The sequence below is a fragment of the Palaemon carinicauda genome, chromosome 9, assembly GCF_036898095.1.
Source record: "Palaemon carinicauda isolate YSFRI2023 chromosome 9, ASM3689809v2, whole genome shotgun sequence".
NCBI classification, from domain to species: Eukaryota; Metazoa; Arthropoda; class Malacostraca; order Decapoda; family Palaemonidae; genus Palaemon; species Palaemon carinicauda.
Genome location: NC_090733.1, coordinates 1,274,401 through 1,279,859, shown reverse-complemented (window position 1 = coordinate 1,279,859; position 5,459 = coordinate 1,274,401). Strand labels below are relative to the sequence as shown.

Here is a 5,459-nt window from a genome sequence, read left to right as displayed (position 1 = left end):
ATCCTCATTTATAGATACGATCTCTTTGTATATTCATTCTTATTGTGAGTCCGTCGTTATTAGTAATAAGACGAAAGTGCTAACTTAAATCAAGTCTATTCATTTATCCTTTCATTTTTATAATATATATTTTATGCTCAATACGTGTCAGATTTCATGATTTATGCACATACATAATCAATTTTACATTTTGTTCACAACTTAGGAGCGTCTAATCAAACCTTCTCTCTCTCTCTCTCTCTCTCTCTCTCTCTCTCTCTCTCTCTCTCTCTCTCTCTCTCTCTCGTGGGAGCCTATTGTATAGTCTCGGGGCTGCATATCTAATGGCTCTAGAGCCTACAGTAGGCATGTATCTAGGTTTAGATAGTTTGAAACCATCTGTAACTATTCTTGTGTCAAGACGATTGGTTGGTTGCACAATACGTATAGCTATTCTCTTAGATATTTTAGACGACCGGTTCTGGTAACTTTTAAATTCAATGCTCGCTTTAATCGGCAGCCAATATAGGTCAAATAGTATAGGAGTCTTTCTCTATGTGTGACTCCTTTTATCAGTTCTTAAGTTATACTTTTGGTAGATTATAGTAAATGGAGTTATAGTAGCCATTCTGGTAATAACACAGTTCACCACATTCATCCAGGTAGTTTTTTATAAAAGTAATATTTCTTAGATGATAACCAGTTGGTTTTACTACATTATTTATTTGGGCATTAAGAGATAGTTGTAGTCAAGAAATACGCCTAGATCACGAACTTTACTAGATATCGGCACTGAATCATTATTTATGTTTATTTGAATATCATCTATGCTTCTCACAGTTTTTCTCTTTCCCACCACCATATATACTCAGTTTTGCTCTCATCTAATTCAGTTGTTTAATTGTCGTGCATACTCTAACACTATCCAGGATTCGGTATAGAGTTTCGTTTGTGCCATTTATATCATTTATGGATAGGTAAAATTGTGTCATCCACAAATAGTTTAAACTTCACACCATACCTATTTAGTATTTTCAATAGACTGATAGTATAGATGCAGAATAAGATTGGGCTAAGTACACTCCCCAAGGTTACCGCACTGTGTAAAGGTTCATAGGGTGAATAAGAATCTCCAATTTTTACACAGTAATTTCTGCCAACCAAGTGGTCTTTCAGGTATTCAAAAGTTTTATTTTCAATGCCGATGAATCGTAGCTCATTTAGTAGCAGTTCATGCACAACTGTATCAAAAGCAGCACTAAGGTCGAGTAATATTGAAATTCCTTAATTTATTTTCATCGATCATTTCCAGTATATCATTTACAACAAAGCAGAGTAAAGATAGATTCGAAATAGGTCTATATGAGCTTAATTCTTGGTAATCCAGAACATTTTTCAAAATTGGTGTGACTATAGCCATTTTCTCAGATTTGGGAAACTTACATTCATCAATGCTTGCATTTGCTATTCTCATAACTATTTCGGCTAGACTAGAAAAGTTTCTCTCTCCAATTACTTCAGATATTGGCATAGGATTGATCGAGCAGTTTGTTTTCTTGGCTCTCTTGATAATCCTGGTGATGTCATCTTGTGTTATGTTGTTAAATATCATTATTTTTATATTTTCAATTTTGTTTTTAGAGAATACTAGAAAATTAATTGCTAGTTCCTGGTCATTGAAATAATCAGGCAGCTTTTTTTTTCGATTATATTTCCCATTATACAATTTAGGAGACGTGAATTGTGGTTCACAAACGCCCACCCTTTGGCATACCACAGTAGCGACAAAGCTGCTGCCCTCGCTCAAACTAGACAGTAACAAGAAATCAGCAAGGAAGACCAGCGACCTTCTAGGGCAGAAAAACAATCTGCAAGGACCACCAACGTGTTGCCATACACCGTTTAAGCTTCCGAGACATCCAGGGCGTCCTTAAGAATTATTCTTAATCCCGGGAGAATCCAGGGAAGCTGAGTAAACCAGTCATTGCAGCGGGACATCAAGGCTGCTTTGATGGTGCGATAAAAATGTTCAACCATTCCATTAGCAGCAGTGTTGTAGGTTGTTGTCTGATGTATGGTGATGCCAAGGGTGTTCACTAATGATGTCCACAATTGAGAGGTAAAAGTGGTACTGCTGTCAGAAGTTGTTATATGCACAGGGATACCAAATCTTGCTATCCACCCAGAGAGAAAGCCGGATGTACATGTGATGGGTATTGAATTTGGCATAGGGATTTATTCATATATACTTTGCTCAAATTGAATTTATATGATTTCCATTCTTTTATTATATCCTTATATATTAAAGTTTCTTACCTTTGTTTATTAGTATATGTATATATGTATTTACTGAAGTAAGGAGGACTTTTCTCTTAAACTAATAAAATAACTAGTTAAATTGCATTCATATGGTTGGTACCATCTAAGTCCTGCTTGCTTACTACGAGCTAAGCAATTAGCTAACAAGCCTTCTAATCACGCCATTTTCTCTTTACTTGGGAGGTTCATGGCTATACCAAAGTCAGTCTGGCCTAGCAAACCCTACCGTCAATAGCTTCACTGGCAGTATCTGGACACGAAGATTTTTAGCAGCTAGATTTGTGCTACAAGATTTTTATCTTATTGAATTTGTGCTGTTCTGCTATTTTATCGAACCTTGTTTGGGTTACGAGATTCAAGTGTTTCCACATTTACGAAGTTATTCAACATGAACTAACTTCCCTTAATTTGGACTCTGAGCTTCCTTCGGCATGAGACTTTAAACTTCGAGGGCATTCGACTCGTCTCATAGCTTGCATGGATAAAGGTGAGAACCAAGCATTGTTAGGGGTTTCTAAATGTTTAATGGTAATCATTATCCGTTGCCTTAAGCCTTCAAAGCACCAATATAAAAATAAATTCCTTCCTCTCTGATATATATACAATATATATATATATATATATATATATATATATATATATATATATATATATATTGTGTACTATTAAACTAATTTTGATATTAGATCCTATATTAATTTGTTGTATTTGTACAGTACTTTTGCTTAGGTATAATTGGTGAAGCTAGGTCGTCCTGGGTTATCAGCCTGCGTTCATCTTTCGTATTTATGTTATTGGTAAGACTTTATATTAGATTTAATTCGAAGGATGAATGTTATAGTGAATACATAATACAAAATTATATTGCTAATATTTATAGCTTGAAGATATTGTTTTGATGGCGGAATGTATTTCATTTTCCAGGATATCATTTATCCATATGTAATTGAAGTGGCTTAGTCCGAGGATAAATTCCCTGTTTCTTACAATGGCGAGCACTTCCAACATTATTGGTAATTGCTTATTAGGTTTATATAATTATATATGCAATTTACGATTTATTGATATATACTTTGCTCAAATTGAATTTATATAATTTCCTTTCTTTTATTATATCTTGATATATTCCTTTTTGTTGTTTATACAGGAGAGGTTGGAAGAGCTGAAAGTAGTTTTGAAATTACCCCTAGATATAACCTCCTTCAAGCAATCTGAATAGACAATTTATAGCATTTTTACTTCTCTGAAATGGGTATAATAAATTTGGTGAATTGTGTTGAAGAGTTTTCCTAACTACCCTTGTAAATGTTAAAATTTCAGCTTAGGCTTCATGCCAACGAGTGTAGCGGTCAATGACGGTGAATAGCATAAGGTATCTTTGTGCTGTTGGGCAAAATGATTCTGAGGTGGAAGGAAGTTGTCCACTCCTGAATTCATGTCTTGGTGTACTTTTGAAGTTTTGCAAGAAGTACAGGCACCGACCAAATCCTTAGTATCCTTAGTAATCCTGTGCCAAACGAACTTTGGATGAAATCAACCACCTGTGGGGTCAGGAATCCACGGTCGTCGCCTAACAGTACTGACTAGGGATTGTTATTCGAGACACTTTCTCTAATCCCGGGATTTCTAGAAAGGGTTAGTATTTTCACGGTATCCTGGGAAAATCCAGGGTAATTCAAGGATTTTATATAAAAAAAAAAATTATTTTAGTAAGTAAGGAATGAATTATTCCCAAACACTCATGGCACGTGATTATCTGAATATTTATAAAGTATTGACAAAGACTTATCCACAATATATAATGCAAAAAAAAAAAAAAAAGAAACTTTCAATGAAAATTATCGAGCAGCAAATTAAAACATTAAACACAATTTTATGCATTTATAGCTCCTAAAATAACTCAAGAAAGTAGCCAATTTTTTAACTTATTGTATGAAAATATCTTATACAATCACATGCTTTTGCAACATACACCTGGTGATAGAAAAATTATCAATGCTCATTACATATAAGCAAATTCTTAGATAAAAAAGAAAAAGCTGCAATCACCTTTTTGATACAAACCAAGTGTGAAAAAAAGGAGTAATGTCATCACAAATAACACTGTCTTCAAACGACTCCGGAAAGCATAAACTTACATTAAACCTGCTTCTATGGCAGTTATAAAAAAAAAATAATAGTAAATTCATATATGGCTCTTTTGATAAAATAGAAAAAGTCGGAAAATGATAAATTTTGCTTCTAGCTGTTACTACAAAGTACAAGCTATTTTGAGTTTAAATAGTAATGTAGAAAACAAATAATTGACTCTTTTATCCCTAAGAAGAGTTGCAAGTCTCAGGATAAATAGCAGACTACTAAAGCTGAAAAAATCTCCTTCTTTGAGAGATGTGTGGTATAGATTATAATAAAACTGTTCTCTTGGTTATGTTTGCTATATTTTCTTCAGTAGTTTCAGACATTGAAACTCTTCAGTTATTCTCCTGCAAATCACCTGACTTTTTTGGACATTTTTAGGGATGCATTTTTTTTTTTCCTCTATCGGTTTGATCTGAGTCGACTGACTGAGACATTCCTTTTTCTTTGGGTTTAGATAAAGAGAACATTTCATCCCTGTTTTCGAATAAAGGCGATAAGTAGTCGTTTTGCTACAGACAAATGAACACTTTTAGCTGGCAATGCTTTTTAGTCGTTTAGAACAATGTTAAGTAATAGGTAGACTTATAAGGCAATAGCTGTTGATTATTAAAGATGTATTATTTTTTTGGATTGCACATATATTTTAAAAGAAGCCGGGATTTACCGGGAAGAAAAATAAAAGCTCAGGAATATTCCCGGACAAAAGAGCAATGAGATGCAAAGATCCCGGGATCCCGGGAAACAATTTTTAGTACTAACATCCAACAAGAGGGTGGCATTGGAGTCATCAAGGACGCCGTCTTCCCAATGATGGGATGTGAAGGATGTCCTGAATCTTGGTTCTCAGGATCTTTTCATTGGGCTTCATTGTAATCCAATCCCAGGTGAATGGTGGACAACAGAGTTTCTTGACAATGTATCGACTTCGGGATTCATTTTCCCAGGGACGTGTTGAAGAATGCAGTTGTATTCAGCCCCAGCGGAGAGATATCGACACAGACATCGAACTGTCGATTGAAGGT

General features: G+C 34.6%; 1 long non-coding RNA gene across 1 annotated transcript; it reads left to right on the top strand.

The window, feature by feature from the left end:
* Positions 1-2,520: 2,520 nt before the first annotated feature.
* LOC137646750 (uncharacterized) lies at positions 2,521-3,564 on the top strand. Its single transcript, XR_011045443.1, has 4 exons — positions 2,521-2,785; positions 3,015-3,095; positions 3,223-3,311; positions 3,446-3,564. It is a non-coding gene; the product is annotated as an uncharacterized lncRNA (long non-coding RNA).
* Positions 3,565-5,459: the final 1,895 nt, after the last annotated feature.